The following is a 22,810-nucleotide window of genomic DNA, read 5'->3' as shown; positions in this document are numbered from 1 at the left end:
AATCGCGTTGTCGGCTCCGGTTCTGTTGCCGTTTTGCATATCCTGCCGTTTCTTCGTGCGGGTAGCGGGGAGCGTGTGCTCACCTCCCTTGTGGCCGGGCGCTTGTTGCCCGCGTCTATTTACATGTGGAACGGGAGATAAGGGGTCTAGGAGGCTCGCGCTGGGTGCGCGAGCTCTTCTGTGCTTACTTCCGAGGCGGCTGTTACCGCTCATGCGCGGCGGACATTTTCTGACTTGTTTTCCATGTTTACAAGGCACCGGATGAAGAGAAAGTCGTTTTGAACGTCAATGCCCACGGCCTTAGAAATAATTAACCTCGTGTGACGCCTTTTGCTTCCTGATTGCATTAGGCTGTATAATTTGCATAGGCTTTGCCTAGAGTGCATTTTCTTTTGTTGGCAGCAAGCCCTCCCTCCACTTTTGAATTCTTGTTGTGTGCAGGTTTTTTGCCTGTGCTACTGGCTTGCTGTGGGGTTTTTTACACTCCCCCTGCATTGTGCCTTTGGCATTTTTTATATATATTCAGTCATCTAGTGGGCATTAATTTACACTCTGTGTTACCATGGAAGAGTATTATGACGAAGATGACTATTACTATGAGGAGGAGGACTCTGGCTCGTTGGAGCAAGATTTGGTTGAGGCATTGGACCAGGGAGTGCAACACTCTGTGAATAAGGCGCTTGTACGTGCCATTAACCCACTGGAGCGTCATTTGAATCAATATGCGCAGCAACAAGGTTGGTTACCTGCTTCCCGTAAGTCCTCTAAATCCCCTATGAATCCTCATAAATCTGACTTTCAAAAGTTGGCTAAAAGCTTGGCAGCTGACAAGTTCAAGTCCACAGTGGGTGCGTCGACTTCCGCTCCTTCACCTACTGATACCGACGACACTCATTCCTCTACTTCTTCGGATCACGAGGATCCTCCCCCTAGGAAGAAGGTATGCAAAGAGCATTTTGTTGATGCCCCAAGCATCCTCTTGTCCTGACTTTTGATCCTTCGGATATTGTTCATCCCCACTCAACTTCCTGGCTGCCTTCCCCTGCTGTCGCTGAGTATGTCCAAACGCACTTACGTCAACCTTTCGAAAAGTATGTTAGGGCCTGGCTTCGATCTGAATGCCCTAGGCCGGATCTCGCAGACCATCTAGCAGAGACTCCTGAGGTTGACCCCACGATGGTCACCTATCTTAAAAAATACGACAAGGATCCGAAGAAGGGTCTTGACAGATCTTGGCGTTCCTGTCAAGACAAGTTGCTTGATTTATTAGGTCCTCTCACCAAAATCCTGGATCTTGGGTTCCTAGCTAAGGAGTCGTCGGCCCTCGTGGACCCGGACAAACTTATTGAGTGGGCGCAGAGGGCCATTTGCCAGTTGGGTAATGCAAACTGTGCAATATCATGTGAGAGACGCCGTTCCATCCTTCTGAAACTTGACCCAAGTTGGCTGAGTTCTCTACCTCGGAATCTGGTCCTGCGGCACAAGGTCTGCTGTTTGGTCAACCCTTTTTAAAGGAACTAACAAAGTTTGTTGCCGCCTTCAGTGGTTTGGACAAAGCTCAGGCTTCGCTACGGCGAGCAATGCGTCTGGTTTTTGTCAGGCCCGGACGACATAGAGGACGCTTGTTCGGCCGTGGTTCTCAGCAACAGTCCCAAAGAGGGTACCAGTCCCAGAGAGGGGGAGGCCAAGACACCGGTTATAACACCAGATCCAATTTCTACCCCTCTCGCAAGGGGAGAGGCCAGTACAAAAAAGGACGTTCCAGAGGAAACCGAGGTGGTTACCAGGATTCCAACACATCAGGTGAGCCTGATTCCACCTTGCGATGTGGTTCCGGGTGGCAGGATACGATTTTTTCTCCACAATTGGCGTATGATCTCCAGCGATGCCTGGGTGCTGGAAACTGTCCAGGGTTACAAAATAGAGTTTTACCAGCCCCAGCGTCAATCCCATCCTCCCACACCTCTATGTTTCTCCCTTCAAGATCAGGAATTCATTTCTACGGAAATAGAAGTTCTCCTCAAAAAAGGAGCGATAATTCCGACTGTCTGTCATCCCAAGGGGTTTGTCAGCACGGTGTTTCTAGTCAAAAAGGAAGGGGGTGGATCCCGTCTGGTTCTAAATCTAAAGGACTTCAACAGAGGGGTTGTTTATAGTCATTTCAAGATGGAGGGAATCCATCTATTGCGAGATCTTCTTCGAGAGGGGGACTGGATGGTTCATCTCGATCTCAAAGACGCGTATTTTTAGATTCCCGTCTTCGGTCCTCATCGTCAATTCCTTTGGAAGGGGACTTGGTTCGAATACTAAGTTCTCCTGTTCGGCCTCTCGTCAGCACCTTGGTGCTTCACGAAACTTCTGAGGACTGTCGTGGAACACTTACGCGCTCGAGGTGTTCGCCTGATTATTTACTTGGACGACATTTTGATTATGGCAGACTGTCCGCTCAAACTCCTGACTCATCTGGAGTGGTCCATCGACCTCTTACAATCTCTGGGATTTCTGGTGAACGTTCAGAAATCCATTTTGACTCCAACGCAAGTGATAGACTTTCTGGGCTTCAAGGTCAATTCAATTTCGTGTCAACTTCTCTTACTCAATCAAAAGATTTGGTATATCAAGAGGGAATTAACTTCAGTTATTTCCAAACAGACTGTGTCATTGAGATTGTTAGCACGAGTTGTAGGTCTGTTGGCGTCCTCCATTCAAGCAATCTTCGCGGGTCCTCTGCACTACAGGGCACTGCAGCGTTTGAAGATCCGTCATCTCCAGAGAGGCCTCCGATATTCAGATCTCATTCCTCTATCGGAGGAAGCTAGGTGGGAGATGCAATGGTGGTTGGACCACATGGATGCTTGGAATGGCCGAGCCCTGTTCGGTGCCTCCCTGGAACTAGTGATAGAGTCCGACGCCAGCTTATGGGGTTGGGGAGTCCGATGCGGTCCTGTCTCGACGGGGTCGTTGGTCTTCCAAGGAGATGTCTCTCCACATCAATTGCCTAGAACTCCTGGCAGGGTCCTTTGCGATCTGATGTTTCACTCCCCTTCAGTCCAATTGCTGCATACTTCTCCGAATGGACAATGTATCAGCAGTCCGCTATGTCAACAAACTGGGCGGAACACGGTCCAGGATATTGGCGGAGATAGCCAAAGATTTTTGGCATTATTGTCTGAAACAAAAGATCACTGTTATTGCAGAATATCTTCCTGGCCGCAACAATCAGATTGCGGATTGGCATTCGAGACATCTTCGGGACTTTAGCGACTGGAGGCTACATCCTCGCATTTTCTGTTCTCTCCTCCGGATCTGGGGCCAGTGTCAGATCGACCTGTTTGCCTCTCGCCTCAACACCCAGCTACCGCTGTTCTAAAGTTGGAGGCTGGACCTGGAAGCCCTGGCTATGGATGCCTTTCCTCAGACTTGGCCGTCGGGTCTGTGCTATGCATTTCCCCCATTCATGATGATCCCCAGAGTCCTGGCTTACACGAAACGTTATCACTCAGAATTGATTCTGATTGCTCCTCTATGGAGGGCGCAAGCGTGGTTCCCAGTTCTCCTGGAGACGTGTTGTGCAGTGCCACTCCTTCCCCAGAAGTGGAATCTCTTGCTGGATCCTCTCGACTATCCGCATCCCTTGATTCTGTCAGGCAATCTCAAGCTGCGGGCATGGTGAATTTCGGGGATCGCTGGTCGATCCCAGGCATTTCTCGAGACGCTTCCAAATTCATAAGTGAGGCCTGGTCACCCAATACTCACAAACGATACATAAGGTCTTGGAAGCGATGGTGCGACTGGTGTGTTCAACGGGAAGTTGATCCCACTTCTGCGGATGTCTCCATGATCATTAATTTTTTGGCCTCTCTTGCTTCCTCCGGTTTGGCTTATCGGATGGTTAACAATTTCCGTTCTGCCATTTCGGCGGGCCATCTACATATTGCTGGTAAACCAGCGGGTGGGCACCCTTTTTTTGCCAAATTGCTTAAGGGTATCCGTCTGGCAAAACCTCGGTGTCCTAAGTACGTCTCTTTATGGGATGTTTCCATTGTACTAAGATTTCTACAGGCTTGGCCTTCTAATTCTTTATTATCCCGTAAACAACTGTCGGCAAAATTGACTATGTTGTTATGCCTTGATTCCTGCAAACGGGTGTCTGATGTTCGTGTTTTGGACTTGGCAGGTCGCAGCTTTACGCCCGAAGGTGTTACGTTTCTCCTTTCCAGACGTACCAAAGCTAATACTACTTCTATTACCTATCCTTCCTTTCCCACTCATCCCAACCTTTGTGTTGTTCAGTGTGTCAAGGATTATGAAGTAAGTACTGCTCCTTTACGTTCAGATATGCAGGGTCAATTGTTGATTGCTTTGCAGAAACCTTTTCGCCCTGTTACCCCAGCTACATTGGCTCGCTGGGTACGATGGCTCATATCGGAGGCTGGCATTGATGTTTCTATTTTTGGTGCTCATTCAGCACGAGGGGCGATGGCTTCCAAAGCATTCTCCATGGGTGTTACTCTTTTTGACATTATGAAGGGCGCAGATTGGTCTTCTGATTCTGTTTTCAAAACGTTTTTTTATAAACCAATTGATCATATTGCTTCTGTAGTGGTGGATCAGCTTTAAACAAGCATAATCGGAGCCTCCTGACATAGAATTCAAAATTTGTGAACATACGTGACAAGAATTTTCAATTTTATTAGGGACAAGGTGGCGAGGATTATCCCACCCTTTATTATTGTTTCTGCATATATATTGCTATTGTGCTCATTGTTGATTACGGATTTCTTCAAATTCCTTGATTTTTCTTCCCCCCCTTATATTGATTACACTTTCTGCACTGGATGTGTATTACGGCTATATATCTCTTTGCAGATTCTGACCCGAAGTAGAGGTTTTCTGTCACAGCTGCCTTCGCTTGCCTTCCATGGATTTCTGGTTCCAGTGATCTTCGGTTGCCTGCATCCTGTTCACCTTGGATTTCAGCGGCGCTCGTTATCTCCTTTCCTGATTGTCTACGTTTTGGATTTCCTGTATTGATTTGAACTGTTTTTCCTCAACAAAGAAAGAGGAAGAGAGACTATCATTATGACCTTTTATACTATGGTCTCTATGGTTGTTACCCTGGTGTTCATGGGTACTGTAGTTTTTTACTGTTTATAGGCTGCTGAGCATTTCTATTAAATAAATGAGAATAAGCATAATCCTCGCCTCCTTGTCCTTAATAGAATTGAAAATTCTTGTCACGTATGTTCGCAAATTTTGAATTGTTATAACACTTTTTGGCAGTACTGTTGTATTTTTAAATGCGATAATATCAATAGTTTTATGCAGAAAGCACATGTTTAGTGCCTATGTAATTACAAATACTCCTTATTTTTACATGTAAAATGGTAAAACGCAAATATGACAAACCTTCAAAAGTTGCTTATCGTAATTGATTTAACGTAAGCAGAAGACACAAACTATAGAAAATGCCTTTCAATGTATAAGTACTTTACACTGTGCCGATAAAATGTCAAAATACAGGAATTTACTGTCCAGCCCTACATTTCCTTCTCCCTCACTCACTCAGTGCCCTTTATTAAAATATTGTGGCTCTTTTTTTTTTTTAACACTGTCCGTTTTTAGGGTGTCTTCATCACCCAGCTGGTGCACAGTGCCAAACATCCCACCTTCTCACTCCAAGCACTCAAAGATGTCAAGAGCACTTATTAAGGACCTAGTGACACACATAAATTCACCCCGGAGTCTTGGGATGCTACTTTTCACCCTGCACACTGTGAACATAAGGTGTAAGGATACCTGTGTGGTTGTTGGTATTTGTGGCTGCAAAGAATTAGTGAAAATATGAGCATAACACGCAAAAAATGGCTACCGAGTATTTGGTATAGTATTGTGTACTCTGGAACCTTTCTGTCTATGGTGATCATTTTTCGTGTGATTTTCTCCTTTAGAGCTCCCTAATTTTTTAAAATATGTTTACTTTACTACCAATTCTTAATCTGTTCTCCTTTTATTCGTCTTCTCTTCCATCTTGCCTTTTTTCAATATGTTGCATTCTTTTTTCTGCAGGTCTGGGGTTGTTTACTTTGGTGCACTCCCCCATTCCAATGCCAACGCACGAACCAATAACCACTAAAAACTGACAAAGTCAGTCACTCTCAAATTGCCGAGACCTATTGGGATGTATGGGATAAAGTACCCCCGATTACCATTACCCGTCAACTTATATCACCTGTATTTGGTTTTCAGGGGCAAGTTATCATCTTTTAGCGCCCCTTTGCTTCAGTCAGAGTTACTGTGTTTCATCGGTAACTTCGGTTCGCGTTGCCACGTCTGTTACCCTCGGAGGCATAGTTAATGCACTGGCTCTGACATTAGTACTCTCATTTTATTTTGCAGATACATATTTTCGCAACACAAAATGCCATTCCACATAATTACACTCTGACTCACAATTCCACTTTACATGAGTCTATTACACTCAATACCACATACTTACTATCTACATATTTTCACAGCATGCCACATAATTTCACTACACGAATCCACTTCACACCACACAATTCCACCACACATAATTCCACAACTAACAATTAGACCCACATAATTTCACTCCACACCACATACATCACTCCACTCCAATCCAAAATACATGGGTTAAACACATTGTCATTTGCAACGCCAATACCTCCAACTCTCACAAATGCGAGACCTATTGTATTGCAAATGCTTGTTCTAAATGGAGCCTTTCAACATCAAATGGTAGCTGCTGAGCTCTATACAAAATGTAAACCCAAAACCTTTTTTGTGCCACTATGAATGGGGTGTGGGAGCATTGGAGAAGCAAGTCGGGGATAAGTCAAAGTGGGGGTGAGGGAGACAGAGGGAAGAGGTGAAGGGAACAATAAATGAGCTTGAGGTAGAGGTGCAAAATAAGAACAAAAAGCAAGATGGGATGGGGAAATGAAGGACAAGTCATATGGTGGTGGTTGTTTGAGAAGGGAAGCGGCACACAAGGTAGAGAGCAAGAATTCTGTGCAGTGGTTGTTTGAAAGGCGAAGCAGCTATCAAGGGAGAGCAAGAAAACCAATGCACTCTCATGAAGCCTTTAAGGAAAATAAAAAAGTAGTTCTCTGAATGTGATCAGTGGAAGAATATAAGGCATCCAATCAAAGGATGGCAATGAGGGTATGCTCTATGGGTGGGGCAGACACAAGAAGTGGAAAGAAAGCCATTGAATAAGAAGCAAGAACATCAGAGTGACAAGAAAGCTAAGCAATTGTAGGCAATGGGCTGGCAATAAAAGCCCATTGTGAATCTCGGTAGGATCCCTAATAGGTCTTTGGACAAAAGCCGTCTGTAGGCAAGACCTAAATGGCCTGCGCCGCATGTCTTAGCCGACTAATGTTATGCTTTGAAACCCTTTTAATGGTTACAATGATATACTTGGAGTATAATTACAGGGAGTCCCTTTTTTCCTGTTACACACTAATATTATTTGAATTTCCATGGCAATGTTTAATTTGAAGCGACATCCAGCAGTGGGAATCTAAACAAAATGATGCAAACACCTAATAAAAGTGGACAGTTTGTCCCTCAACATCTGGCACCGAATAATACCAGGCTCCCCCGTCAGCAGTCCCACAATTCCTCGCGGTGCTGCGGAGAGCCGCGCGCAGTGCATACAGCAGCGACTGCAAGAACAACCACATTGATGTATATTTAAAAGCCTGAGATGTCATTATTTTCCCCGGCTCATTACCTACAGTTACTTGGATTTGAAGCAAATTATCAGTACCATTATCCGGGATAACTGTAATGTTGTAGGCTAGTGCAGATCTGTCTTCTTTCATTCATTAGGGGCACTAATTATTCCAATCAAAGGGCTCTGCTTAGTGTCGGGCTCTGTAAAACATCCTCTTAATGAAAAGAGAGTTTTGATTCAATGTCAGAAGCAGTGCTTAATTTGAGCCGGCGGTTTCTGCTGCTCGGTACCGACACTTAATTGTCAAAACCGGTGCTTCTGACAGACTACCACAAGTTGGCGCAGTCTGGCTAATTTTTAGATAACCCCAGCAACAGTTAATTATTATTCAATATACATTAAAAATAGCTATTACCTGCCACCCAAGATATTCTAATAGCTTTGAGGGCCTGAAGTAGTTGAAATTGTCCACTTGTAAGAGTGTGAAGTTGAGTAGTTGCGTTGTTACAATTATTGGTGGTGTTCCCGTGAGGTGTCATTCGGTTCATCACACATTTTTTGATTCCTATGCGGTGCACACTTGGCATTGATTTAGGTTCCAGACAGATGTCTGGGTTTGTTCTATGTGACTGTCAAAGAACTGTTGTCCATTAGGTTTTCCTTTTTACTATTCAAAAATCTGGACGCAGTGCAGTAAAATATCCCCAAACAAAACAAAAGATATAGGGGAGTATAACGGCGATCAGGATTTTTTGACTGATCCGTTATAAAAATTGCTGACACAATTTTCCCAGGCCTGGATGATATGTTTAAAAATATATGTCCTTTCATAACCAGTAATCCATTCCAACACCTATCCACTTGAGAGAGAAGGGCAACTATACTGCAGCGCGTACCGGTACCACATGACACCATTTGACATCACAAACATGTGATGACATCACAGTCATGTTTAATTATCTCGCACACTTGTTCAATGACACCAGGATCTGCTAAAATATATCATAAACATGCTTGATGACATCACAGCCGTAACTGATCCCATCACAACCTTTCTATATGACATCACAGTGATGTTTAATAATCTCACACACTTGTTCAATGACGCGAAGGTCTGCTTGATGGCATCACAGCTGTAACTGATGCCATCACAATTTTCCTAAATGATATCACAATAAGGTTTAGATGCACTCACATTTTTATTACTTTATGCATGCATGTATTCTCTCTCAGTTCATGGACAATCTATCCATATTCCACACAATCAGAACTTACAAAAAAAAAGCTAGACTTCACTAGTTTGTTGCCACTTCTTTTTGACACACTATGTAAAAACCCATAGCTAAAAGCATTTAAACAAAAGCTGTCAAAATCCATGTTTGAAGATTTTGCACTTCATTACCGAAAATTTCACAATTAATAGAAAACATCAAGTGTATGTCACTGATTTTACCTTGTTTAACCTTAGTCAATTGATTCAGTTAAGTTCTTAGGGGCAGATTTACTACTAGAGTTGCGACGCATCTGCCCACCCGTGCGCCACCACTGATGTGCCGCATTTACAATGCGGCGGACCGCGGCGCACGGATGGGCAAATGCGTGTCACATCTCCAGGCGGAAAGTCAGTGCATTGCTGGAGTTGCGTCGCAAGCGTAACGCAGCTCCAGCAAGGCTCGGGTGCCCCTATGGCTAACATGCTGCGTCAATCCTTACGCCTGCTTCAAGCAGGCGGAGGGTTTTGATGCAGCATGGCCGTAAAAGTGACTGAGGGAAATCTTGTAGATTTCATTCAGCCACTTTTTTGAGGCGTTCCTGCTCCAGAACGCCCCCCCCCCCCTGTACTGGCACGCCCAAATGTGGCGCAGGGCTTTACAACATGACTCATCTCGGTAGATGCGTCACATTGTAAATACCCTGCAACATGGCGTTGGCTTTGCGCCGCCGCTGCGTCACAAAAGTGATACAACGGCGGTGCAAATGTGGCGTAAAGGGCTTGTAAACCTCCCCCTCAGTATTTACATCTGGGTGTGGCCTTGTAGTTCGCAAATTAATATCTCATGGGTGCCAACTCACCCTTTCATCTTTCTGAGGTCGATAAAGAAGACTACCTTTACGTTGAGTAGTCATAACACCAGTGAATGTACGGTGCAACATATCATGAAATCTTTAGAAATAAGCATTAAACCTGACTTTTTAGTACTTATCAGTGACACCTAAGGTAGGCGGTAAAATATATAGGGCAGTGTACATGACATTTAAAATGCTGGATATGTATGTTGATATTTTACATGCCCAGGCAGTGAAAAACATCCAAAGTCCTTTTTCACTGTAGCAAGGCTGGCTCTGCCATAGGTTAAAACCAGTTCACACTATTAAGTGCTAAATCCAGTTTAGGAGTAGCTAGAAAAATGGTTTAAGGGCTCATTTTAATTGTAATTTAAAATCCATCTTAATAGTCAAGTTGGATTTTATATTACTATTTTCGAAATCACACTTTTAGAAAGTTGTAATTTCCTACCTAAAACCCAAAGGCTTTCCTGCTAGTGTCTAGCTGTCAAGTGACCCCTGATGGCTCCCCTGTGGTAAGATGTAAATTGCTCTGAGACATTGAACAAAGTTCTCTGGTGTTTGCATGGGGACAGCCCCTTCCTGAGCTTCAAAGGATGCCTACCTTGTCACTGGCACATTAATCTTACATCTAGGCCTGTCAACCCTTTTATCTCTTTAGTCAGGCTGGCTCGAAATACAGATGGAGGGAGGGACTGACTAGAAATGGTCTGTCTGGCACTAAGCATAAAAGTGTATCCCACTGACCTCTCTTTATAACTAGGCCTGGGCGCAGCTCGCAGAGTTTCACTTTTCCAAATTCCGAGTGAGCGGGCAGAGCATTGTTTGGCCACCCCTAATGAAGTCCCATTGGCTGCTGAGGGTCGTTGGGGGCAAAGAACCCCTATTGTTACGACAAGTAAGTCCCCTACAGTGAGCTTGTTGAGATCTCGCCAGAGGCACCACCCCCTTTCTTAACCACTCTGCACAGGGGAATCCTGGTGCACTAATGGTTGGTCGTTGGAGGCTAAAGACCCCTATTGTTGCGACAAGTAAGTCTCCCACAGCAGGATTGCTGAGATGTCATTGGAGGCCCACCCCCTTTCCCTCCTGGCTCACTACTGAAGTCAACTGTAATCAAAAGGGTCCACCTCAAGGGTTTTTTTTTGTATGTATCCTGATGGCTCTGGAATACACACATTTGTTTAAAATACCCCTCACACACCAAAGGGGCCCTTGGTGTCATGCTTCATCATCGGGGTCTTCCCGCCCGGCTGCCGGACGAGGCAGCGCTGCGACAAGCGACTACGCTGGAGCACCTTTTTAATGTGGGTGCTATGTGAGTGAATTGGAGTGAGTGTCAGTGGGGCAGGAGTGATATAAAGGTGATGTTAAAAAATACCTGGCCTAGTGATACAAAAACTATTTAATAAACACTGGCTGGTATTGTTAAAAACGTGAAGTCGGGAAGGATAAGCGGGGTTATGAGCTTACTTTCCTATGTGGGTCGACATGTTCCGGGGCGCCATGCCCCTTCGTCAGGACCGGGGTAAGAGATCCCCCTGTCACTCACTAGAGAGTCGCCACAGTGGGTGTATTTACAAAAAAAGTGAAAAAAGGGGACTATCTGTATGGATATAAAATTAATATTCTAATACACATCCCTTACTAAACAAGATACTCATGTAGTATGCTTATTATGATGAGGAACAGTGCCTCATGGGCCAACAGTAGATGGAAGGGTATTTAGGGGGTCCAATCAACCCCCAGCCTCGTTCTGCTTCCTCCTCCGTCCGTGGCCTCCGTGGTAACCATAGTCCCCTTTTTTCACTTTTTTTGTAAATACACCCACTGTGGCTACTCTCTAGTGAGTGACAGGGGGATCTCTTACCCCGGTCCTGACAAAGGGGCATGGCGCCCCGAAACATGTCGACCCACATAGGAAAGTAAGCTCATAACCCCGCTTATCCTTTCCGACTTCACGTTTTTAACAATACCAGCCAGTGTTTATTAAATAGTTTTTGTATCACTAGGCCAGGTATTTTTTAACATCACCATCATATCACTCCTGACCCCACTGACACTCACTCCAATTCACTCACATAGCACCCACATTAAAAAGGTGCTCCAGCGTAGTCGCTTGTCGCAGCACTGCCCGGTCCGGCAGCCGGGCGGGACGACCCCGATGATGAAGCATGACACCAAGGGCCCTTTTGGTGTGTGAGGGGTATTTTAAACAAATGTGTGTATTCCAGAGCCATCAGGATACATACAAAAAAACCCTTGAGGTGGACCCTTTTGATTGCAGTTACTTTCACATGAGGAGGACGTGCCCACCTCGGTGCCACGCGGCACTACCTCTTCCTCCCCCCTTTTAGATCTCCCTACTCACTACTGAAGTCCCCTTGGCTGCTGAGGGCTGTTGGGGGCCAAGAACCCCAATAGTTACAACTAGTATGTCCCCAACAGCAGGATTGCTGAGATGTCATTGGGGGCCCGCCACCTTTCTCCACCACTCTTCTAAGAGGCCTCCTGGTACACTACTGGTGGGGGGATGAAGTTCCCTTGGCTGCTGAAGACCAAGAGCCACGATTGTTGCCACACAGCAGTGTTGAGCCTACAGCCAGATTTCTGAGATGTTGTCAGAGGCCCACACCCTTTTTCAGCCACTCTCCAAAGGGCCCCGGCCTCTTGGTACACTACAGGTTGCAGCCGCAGTCGCTTGCACTTGTTTGCGTGCTCTTCTGTGGCACAACATTTTCAATCAACACAACATTCATTCATACTCCACATATACTCCCACAGTTTCGCAATCAATAGTTGAAGTGCCACAAATACTCAAATTATAGAGAAAATATATTCACTTTATTAAAAGATTATATAGAATGTTGTTTTCCACCATAATTTAAAAAAACATTCATAGATAAAAAACAATTACATAAATATAGGACTAGCCCAACATAGTTTGATTGCAACACAGGGGTCAGTGGGCCCAAAGGGTCCAATATCAAAGACAGCCTATATTTTATAACTGTACAATAAAATATACTGTAAAATCCAATTCCAAATCCAAGAGAAAACGTTTTTTTCTTTTTAATAAAACGTGAAATGAAGAAGAGAGATAAAAAGAAATAAAAAGAGAGACAATACACTTATAAGTCATTCATAAACTAATCCATAAGTATAGTCAACACAGGCATCTGATTAGTGCAAACTTTTTCATCGAATATGCTGGAGTGCCCAAAAGATTGAGTCTGTCCAATGCCTCAACGCGTTTTGGTGGTATTATACAGATTGCGACCACCTTTTTCAAGACCAAAATTGATGTCCCTCTTTAAAACCATTTTCCATGTATTCTATACACAAACACGTACATATTGCTAATTATCACATTATTTGTTATCAAACAATAGAATAATGAGATATTTATTTTTTCTACTCAAGTATTTAGATATTTTTAGTCATCCCACAGGTTTAAACTGCATCATATTTAAACTAAAGTCTGCTCCGTTGCAGAGTGCAGAGTTTTTGGCCAACTCCATGATCTCCACAGAACGAGAAGTTGCAGAATTTTGCAAACCCCAAGAGCAAAGTGGAATTTTATGCCCAGGCCTACTTATAACACTCCTTGACCTGTGACGAATCGGAATACTGACTTCCAAATCATCTGAAGAGCCTGAAGGAAGACTGGATCGGCTTCCCATGAACCCAGGATCCTAAAAGTGACTCCAAAGGGCAGTTGGCTGACCGCTTGTTTGAGCTACAAGAATATAACATGTTTCTAGAGGCCTCTGTCTTTGCGAATACCCAGCTTAACAGTCCCTACTGCATCTGCTGCTGGCCTCAGCCGGAGTTAGCTTAACCCTCAAATGGTGGTCCCCCAGGGGTGTTAGAGTGTATTTCTCTTTTCGTCAAACTGCAAGAAGTATGACTTAGATAATTCTTGCTAGCTTTCTCCCTGGAGAACCGACAGTGACTAGGATCACTGCCAAAGCCATTGACATCGAATTGTCAGTCGGCCTCAACTTGCCGGTTTGTTGAAATGTAGACTACTTCATCGGTCCGATAAGAGCCGCATGGACTTCGGTCTTCACCTGCTTGGAGCTTTCCTTCCTTCGCCAATGACTACATCAGGATTGTGCTGTTCTTCAACCTGCTGTTGTCGAGCCCGTTTATTATAATATTAATAATAATAATAATAGTTATTATAATAATAATAATGTTATTCAGAACCAACATTCAGCTTTTCCTGCCAATCACTTGTTGATGACCACTTTTCGTCCATAAAAGTTTCTAAGTCAGAAGGTAAACTTTCCACAGGGATGAATCTAGGCACCTTGTCCCCCTGGTCCATCGATGTAAACGTTTATATTTTTTGCTGTTAATTTTAGGGCAAACTCAACCCAAAGGTATTGGAGCACTTTACACGAACACCAGTCACATTACACAAGGACACATTAATTTTTTTGGTAGGCACAGGGAGATTAAGTGATTTGCCCAGAATCACAGAATGTTCAAGCTGACATCGAAATTTGAACCTGGTTCCCCAATTCCAAAGTCGGCAGCTCTAGCCATTATGCCACATCCTCTCTCGACTTTTGATGTTGACCTGGTCTAGTGTGACTAGATACCTGCAGTTGGCGCTTTGCATTTTTGGTGATATTTTTATTTTCAAATTTAAAAAATTCATATTTCTAGTTCTAATTATTGAATTTTTGTCATTTTGATGTCATTTTATTTATTAGAATATTTTTTGTTTTGCTACGTTGGATTCTGATTTTTTTTAGTTACTTTACACAGAATATTTTTTTTGTTTTTTAGATTAGATTAGGATTTTGCTTGAGTTGTGTTTTAACTTTATTACTATTTGAATGCTGCAAAAATACTTTACACATTGCCTTTATGTTAAGCCTTACTGCTTTGTTCCAAACTACCAAATGTAGCACAGGTTTATTTAGTGCCTTTAGTGGTTCAACTTTACAAGGATTGTGATTATTATTTGAGGTCGGTTCTCAACCCGTCAAGTAATACTCCAATTTGTTTTTCATGCCCTCAACGCCCTCACCCTGCCACTGATTGAGTGCAAATACCTTACTTCTGCCATATGCACTACAACATCAGTATATGTTTCATGATAAAACTAAAGTAATAGATTAAACAGCCATGAGAGATGAACATGCGTAGCAGCCAGAGGGACAACAGAGGATACTGAACACAAGTTTCAAAACGAGGCTTGAGGGCTTGAAAGTGCCTCTCCCTGGTTTCAGTCATGCTTCCTATTTTCAAAATAAATCTTCAACAGAGGCCTTTGATCAAACCTCTATGAAATGTCTTAAAAAATGTGCAATTCAAAGAAAAGTCTTAAATCAACCCTCACAATCAAATCTCCAGGGGGCATATTTACAAGGACCGAGTTAAAATTATCGCCTCTTTAGTGGCAGAAAACTGCCACTAAAGCGGCAATAATCAGCTTGATAATAGGCTCTTGAGAATTCCAATAGAAGCCCATGTTCTGGTGTAAACTTGGGCTTCTATTGGAATTCTCTGGAATTGTCAAGAGCCTATTATCAAGCCCATTATCGTCGCTTTGGCTGCAGTTTCCTGCCGCTAAAGCGGTGATAATTTTAACTCTGTCCTTGAAAATATGCCCACAGGTGAGTTACTTGAGGAACACTAAAATGAAGAAGGAAATACAGAAAACTAGTCAAAAATGTTCTTCGTTTCATTCAGGGGGCATATTTACAAGGACCAAGTTAAAATTATCGCTGCTTTAGTGGCAAGCTGAACATTAGCCATTGAAAAAGGAATAATATGAATGTTATGAGGTTGATTGTGGTCAAGGCAGACTCCGCCTTTCATCCTTCTCCAGTCAGTAAATTGAGTACCACAAGCTAGGTAATAGTAACATTTGCTATTCAGAGTGCTTAAACATAAAAGGATGGTGTGTAGCGCTCTAGAAAAAAACAGGTTATTAACAATTAATGTCACATTTCTATAATCAGCGTCCATAGGCATCATTAAGGGGTTCTAGTTATGATCTTGTGGTATGTGCTCTGCTCATAACTCTTTAAGATGGGCTGTCTCCAGAGCCTTTTGCATTCAGTGGAGCAGAACTACATGTAGCTCAGCAATGCACCAACCTCCTCCTGCAAGACTCAGCAAGGAAGTGCAGAGAAGGTGTTTGTTGACAAAGTAACTGGTGAAAGGGTGCATTCAGGGATTTCCAAAGGTAGGAGTTGTAGCTGATATGTTACCTTTTACAATTCCTCTGCTTCTTTTTTGGTAGGCTTTTGAAAGGTTTTGAGACTATTTATTCTTTATTTTTTCATTCAGTGTTATATCATTTTAAGGTCCTGTGATTTCATCAGAGTCAAATAATTTGCTTTCTCACTTCCTTTGACAGCATCAGGAGTAAATATCATGTGTGTCACAACCTGGGGGGCACCATCCAAACTTTTGGAGGCAATAATCAATCTTTACTCAAATACGTGGGTGCAGATAAGGAAAGGAGATGGCCGCACTATAACAAACAAGATCACAACATCTAACGGTCTAAAACAGGGGTGTGTGTTGGCCCCCTGTTTATTCAACATCTACACAGCTGATCTTGAGAAGTGCCTCCAACAAGTGCAAATCGACCCACCTAAATTAGGCAAAACACTGATCAGGAGCCTTCAATACGCAGATGATATTGTGCTCCTAGCACAAACACCAATAGGCCTGCAGCGCTCATTGTCACAACTAGGATCTTATATCACCTCTGCTCAACTAATAATAAACCTTAAGAAAACAAAGGTATTATGCTTCAGCAATCACCACAAAAAAGGGTCAAAAGGCAAATTCATCTGGAAACTGGAGGAAAAACCAATATCCCAGGTGGACTCATACAAATACTTGGGGTTTCAACTTGACCACTCACTTAAATACAAGCTACATTTGGACCAAGGGAATACCAAAGCAAAACAACTCCTGTACGCCTTCAAAATTTTACAGAAGAAGCTAAAAGGTAGTCCAACAGGCCAGTTGCTTAAGATAATCGCAGCCAAATTTTTACCCTCAATATCATATGGGTCGTACATTTTGAACACCAAAGATGCAGCCGCCTTAAATCTAGCCCAATCGAGTTTCTTCAAGCGCCTCTTTTTAATTCCTCAACATATTTCTCAGGCGCAAGTCCGACTGGAATATGGACTGAAAAATCAGAAACCAGCAAGACAAGGGGCGATGGTTAAATATTACTGGCGGATGAGGCAAGCGGAAGACGACACTTTAGCCCACTGCTGTTGGGAAGAAATTGAAAATCAGGCGAGGCAAAAAAATTCCATTGCATCAATCCTAAAAGAATCACTCGCTGATTTACATCTTGAAGAGGCATGGCACACAACAACGTCATATTCAGGGTTCAAAAACATGGTGAACAGCGCAATAAAACGAACTTCGCTACTAACGGACAAAATTGCCTTAGCTAAGAAAAAACACGCATGGGCAGTGATTCAATCATACCAGTTTTTGAAACCCCAACCGTACTTGTCCGAACACTTCTCGCATCACAAAAAGCACTACTTGACGCTGCTGCGGTTGGGTTCGTTCCCTATAAAGGATTTAACCCTGAAATGGAAGTTTACATGGCCAACGAGGGAATGTCGCCTGTGTGATCAAGGAGAAGAGTCGTTATTACACCTCTTATGCATCTGCCCTGCACTACTGGAACATCGTAAAACAATTCTTCGGGAAATTTTCAGGAAGCACCAATTGAGATCGTGCAGAGCTGCAGTGATACAATGCCTTGGTGGACTGTCAATCCAGCTGTCATGTCGAGCGATCACCTTTTGGAAAATAGCAGCTAAAGAACTGGACAAAAAAGACAATAGTCCACATGGCAAAGGCATATGACTGACCGGTAACTGCCTATCTGCACAGGTATCAAGTACTGCTCTTTTCACATCGAACTGCAATGAACTTCTTATATGGTTATCGCTTAAACTGTCGCAGTGACCAAAGCTTACGAAAGGACATTGGTTTTACTGGTCTATATTTCATAGATTTTTAACCTTAGCTAATCATTATGTAAGATGTGTTTTTCTCATGCTCTCATGCTTTTATGATTTTTAATGAAATCAAATAAAAGTAATATTTACTACTATTACTACTACACTTTATGTGACACTAAAGGATGAAAAGGCGTCTGAGGTCACCTCTTCATCCGCAAGGATGTTGGTAAAAGATTGCCCTTGTTGCTTCTCACTTCTGTGTGTCTTTTACAGACTCTTTCCCATTAGACATGGGTGACCCACTGAAGGCTTGGTCCAGGCTTGAGCCTGGTGCCTGGTTCTGACTAAGCTCGACTTCCTTGTGGATCCTTGAGCCCAAAACGAGCCAAGCTTTCATGTGCCTTCAGCTTGCCAACAAAGCTCTAAATTCATGCACCAAGAATTAAAGACAAAGCCACCTCTGATGTAAAACAGGTGGCAGGGAGAAAGCGATGCCCATCTAGTGGCTGAATTTCAAAATGTGAAACCAAAACACTTGTGATCAATCCTAGTTACCGCTCTTGATCAGATCATGTAATCTTGGACATATTTTACTTCACCATGCTTCGGTTTTCTTCATTATTGCATACAAGAGCACATTGAAACCCATGAGTACATGATGGGCGCTCTAGCGCAACCTCCCTAGTGTTTGGCTATAATGTTGGTCAATTTATATCAGGATTCAAGACCACCTATACCTTGTACATGTCAAAAAACATGCCTCTTGGGAACATATGCCCCTATTGCCATCACAGCGTCACTTTCAGTGGCATTGTGGCAGCGATAGGGGCATCGCCCTATTTACAAGGCAGCATTACGCCACTTAACGTGGCTTAATGCTATGTTGTAAATAAGGCCCCCTTTCACGCTAAGCTTAATGTGAAAGGGGTGGGCAGTGGGTGTTGCGGTGGGCGTTCCACTGCAGCACCCATTGAATTTGATGCTGCCCCCTATTTACAAGGGCAGCATAAATAGGAGGCAGCGCCAAGATTAAGACCTGGTCTTAAGTTGGCGAAACGAGGAGAAATGCTTTATTTCTCCTTGTTTTTGTTTTTTTCAGGTGCTGCCGTGTGCAGCACACATGGAAAAAGCAAAAAGCCTTGGATTGTTTATGTACAGCAAAGTCCCCCTTCCTGCACATAAACAATCTTTGAAAAAATATGACATTTTGTGACTTCAATGCTTGCTGGATAGAAGTGACAAAATGGCATTTAAAGATTGTTTATGTACAGGAAGGTGGACCTTCCTATACATAAACAAACTTTCCCCTGCAAGCAGACACCCTTGCACTATGGTGCAAGGCTGCCTGCATTGGAGCTAAACTGCTAAGTGTAGCGCCAGCGCAGGGGGAAACGCAGGGCTGCACCATATTCTCGGAAATATTGTGCAGCCTTGTGTATCTGAAGTGAGGCGTTAAGCCATGACGGCTAACGCCTCAATCCGCCACTTCAGTTGTAAATATCCCCCTTAGTTCTCTAATGGCATTGTCGTTAGGATAGGATGAGTATGAAAAGTTCTAAGTTCATGTTTTAAACTATCACTTTTAATAAATTCCTCTCCAACACAGCAATATAATCTGATATACAAAAATGAAAGGGCTTCACGTGTTAAAGAAATACTCTTTTTTTAATTTTGAAAAAACGTTATCATATTTTATCTAATGTTTGCTGCATATGTTACATTCGACATATTCTCATGGCTCGGCTCTGACTGATGCAGCCAGGGCTCGGCTCCAGCTCGGCAGTCCCTGGTAATTTTTTGGCTCACACACCTCCATATCCCATTGTGTCATTCCCTGCAAGCCTTGAGATATGGAATTATTTGCTTATGTTCCCTAAGTATTGATTTCAAGAAAGTTTTTTTCTCGCTCAAGTGGATCAAAGGTGAAGTAAAAATGCAGTGCCATGCACCCACACTTTGAAAAATTAGTTGGTAATTTTGAACAGCTGATTTCTGCATGCAAGCATTTAAAACTGCCTCTTTAGTCTCCGATATGATGGTAACATTGCCAATTGATGCAATGTTTTTTTTTCCTGCAGAAGGAACCAAAACCTTACTATTTAAATGACTCAAACATGGTAGAAATAAGTATTTTCTCAGTCATAATGATGTTTACCTTCAGGGTTTACGCCAATTCATGTTTTAGAAACAGAAGTTACCTCAAAAAGGCACTGGAGTTTAGAAAAATTCCCAACATGTTCTACCTCTATCTAAGAGTCATTGTCTTAAATTCTATGTCAGGACAGGAGGCTCCGATTATGCTTTCTCATTTCTTTAATGAAATGCTCAGCAGCCAATAAAAACAACCAAAAAACTACATTTCCCATGAACACCAGGGAGTAACCATAGATGGTAGCGTATAAAAGGTCCCAACATTAGTCTGTCTTCCTCTTTCTTTGCTGCTCCGCAGCCAGTTAAGTGCATATTTTTCTCTTCTAAGCATATTGTTACTCTGTTGACTTTGTTGCTTTTCTTACCTGTTGTGCTTTGCGCATTTGAAGTTCACGTGTTTGGGGCTTTGTCTCCGTGTTCCTTACGTGGTTTTTTCAGCTGTTCTTCGGCTTTTCCTTCCGTTTGGAGCGTGTGGTCACCTCCGTTGTTCCGTGCGCTATCTCGCGCTCGTGTCTTCTTGTGGAGTGGGAGCAGGGGTTTCCGTTTCCTTGGGGGAGCGCAAGCGCTCTCGAGACGGTGTTTGGTGACAGGTGACGGTCGCGCGTGCGCACTGTCCTATTTCCGGTTTCAGGGTTTCTCCTCAGAACTGGTTGAGTGACGACGTCTTTGGCGTACTGCCCACGACCTGTCTACAAACTTTAACCCCGTCAGACACCGTGGTTTCTTGAGGACTGCGGTTGCAACATTGTGGCATAGGCTCTGCCTAGAGTGTTGGTGTTGTGCAGGCTTTGGCTCCCTCCACGCTTGAATTGTTTTCTTGAAGTCCGGACCCGGTTCCTGCTTCATTCAAAGCCTGCTTTGGGGTTTACGGACTCCCCCTTGACTGGTGTTTTGACACTCTGAACTTTAGTCGTCTTGTGGGCATTTACTTTTCTACCTGGTAGAATGGCTGAATATTATGACGCTGACGACGACTACTACTACGATGGCGAGGAGGAAGACTCCTTGGAGCAGAATTTGGTGGAGCAGTTGGACAAGGGGGTCCAACAGTCTGTTAACAAGGCACTGGTGCGTGCAATTAACCGCCTGAAGCGTCACCTGAATCTGTACGCCCAACAGCAGGGTTGGTTGCCTGCTGCCAAGAAATCGGCTAAGTCGCCGGTAAATCCTCATAAGGCGGACTTTCAGCGCCTTGCGAAGAGTTTGGCGGCAACTCCTTCCGCTTCTTCAGCTCCTCAAGAGTCGGAGTCGGATAATGCCCACTCTTCCGCTTCTTCTGACCATGCTTCACCGCCCCCTCGGAAGAGGGTCTGTAAAGAACACTTTGTAGACGCCCCTGAGCGTCCTTCAGTCCTTAATTTCGAGCCGGCGGACATTGTCCACCCGAACTCTTCATCGTGGACGCCTTCACCAGCAGTGGCGGCTTATATAGAATCCCACATTCGCCAGCCTTTTGAGGCCTCAGTTCGGGCACGGTTGCGCTCCGAGTGCCCGAGACCGGACTTGGCGGACCATCTGGCCGACACCCCAGAGGTTGACCCCATGATGGTCACGTACTTAAAAAAGTACGCGAAAGACCCTAAGAAAGGTTTGGACAGATCTTGGAAGTCCTGTCAGGACAAGATGCTCGACTTGCTGGCTCCTCTCACCAAACTCTTGGACCTTGGTTATAAGGCTGACGAGGCTTCGGCTCTGGTGAATCCCAAGGAATTGATTGAATGGGCCCAGCGGGCGATTTGCTATCTAGGCAATGCAAATTGCGCAATGTCGACTGAACGTCGCAGGTCCATACTCTTAAAGTTGGATCCGAAACTTTCGGAATTGGCAACGTCTGAATCTGGCCCTGAGGCTCAAGGACTTTTGTTCGGCCAACCGTTCCTGAAGGAACTCACTCGTTTTGTGTCAACGTTTAGCGGAATTGACAAGGCGCAGGCCTCTTTGAGACAGGCCATGCGCCCGGTTTTTGCTAAGGCCGGACGTGGAAGGGGACGCTCGTTCGGCCGAGGCTCTGCGAACCAGTCCTAGAGGGGAAATTCCTCTCAGCAGAGAGGTTCCTAGGATTCCGGCTACTCCACCTGAGCCAACTTTTATCCTTCGAGAAAAGGAAAAGGCCAGTATGGAAAAAGCCGATCTGGTGGTCAACAAGGACAATACCATGATGCCTCCTCTACAGGTGAGCCTAATAAATGCATGCGATGTGATGTTGGGGGGTCGCATTCAATTTTTCCTGCACAATTGGCGCATGATCTCAAGCGATGCATGGGTTCTGCAAACTGTTCAAGGGTTCAGAATAGAGTTTTATCATCCAGTGCATCAAACTCGTCCTCCCCCTTATTTGCATTTTCCTCTGAGAGACCAGGCGTGTCTCTCAGAGGAAATAGCCACCCTCCTCAAGAAAGGGGCGATTGTTCCCACGACTCGTCATCCCTTGGGGTTTGCCAGTTCTGTCTTTCTGGTCGAGAAGAAAGGAGGCGGCTCTCGCCTTGTTCTCAATCTGAAAGACTTCAACGGGGTGGTAGTCTACCGTCATTTCAAGATGGAGGGCATCCATCTTTTGAGAGATCTCTTACGAGAGGGGGACTGGATGGTCCGTCTGGATCTCAAGGATGCATACCTCTCGATTCCAATTTTTCAACCTCATCGCCGTTTTCTTCAGTTTCTGTGGCAAGGGGTTTGGTACGAGTATCAGGCTCTCCCCTTCGGTCTGTCGTCGGCACCGTGGTGTTTCACGAAACTGTTGAGACCAGTAGTAGAACATCTTCGTTCTCGGGGTGTGCGGTTGATAATTTATCTAGACGATATTCTCCTGATGGCGGATTGTCCTCTTCGACTTCTGCGTCATCTGGAATGGTCCGTCGATCTGTTACAATCTCTGGGCTTTCTGATCAATGTTCAGAAGTCGGTTTTGGTTCCTTTC

The 22,810-nt window shown here is 44.2% G+C and overlaps 1 pseudogene; it reads left to right on the top strand.

The window, feature by feature from the left end:
- The first annotated feature begins 562 nt into the window (after positions 1 to 562).
- LOC147667575 (uncharacterized) lies at positions 563 to 6,143 on the top strand (annotated as a pseudogene).
- The last annotated feature ends 16,667 nt before the right edge of the window (positions 6,144 to 22,810 follow it).

The sequence above is a fragment of the Lissotriton vulgaris genome, unplaced genomic scaffold (genome assembly GCF_964263255.1).
Source record: "Lissotriton vulgaris unplaced genomic scaffold, aLisVul1.2 SCAFFOLD_1265, whole genome shotgun sequence".
Classification (NCBI taxonomy): domain Eukaryota; kingdom Metazoa; phylum Chordata; class Amphibia; order Caudata; family Salamandridae; genus Lissotriton; species Lissotriton vulgaris.
Note: the sequence above shows the minus strand (reverse complement) of the source record. Positions and strands in the feature narration are given on the sequence as shown.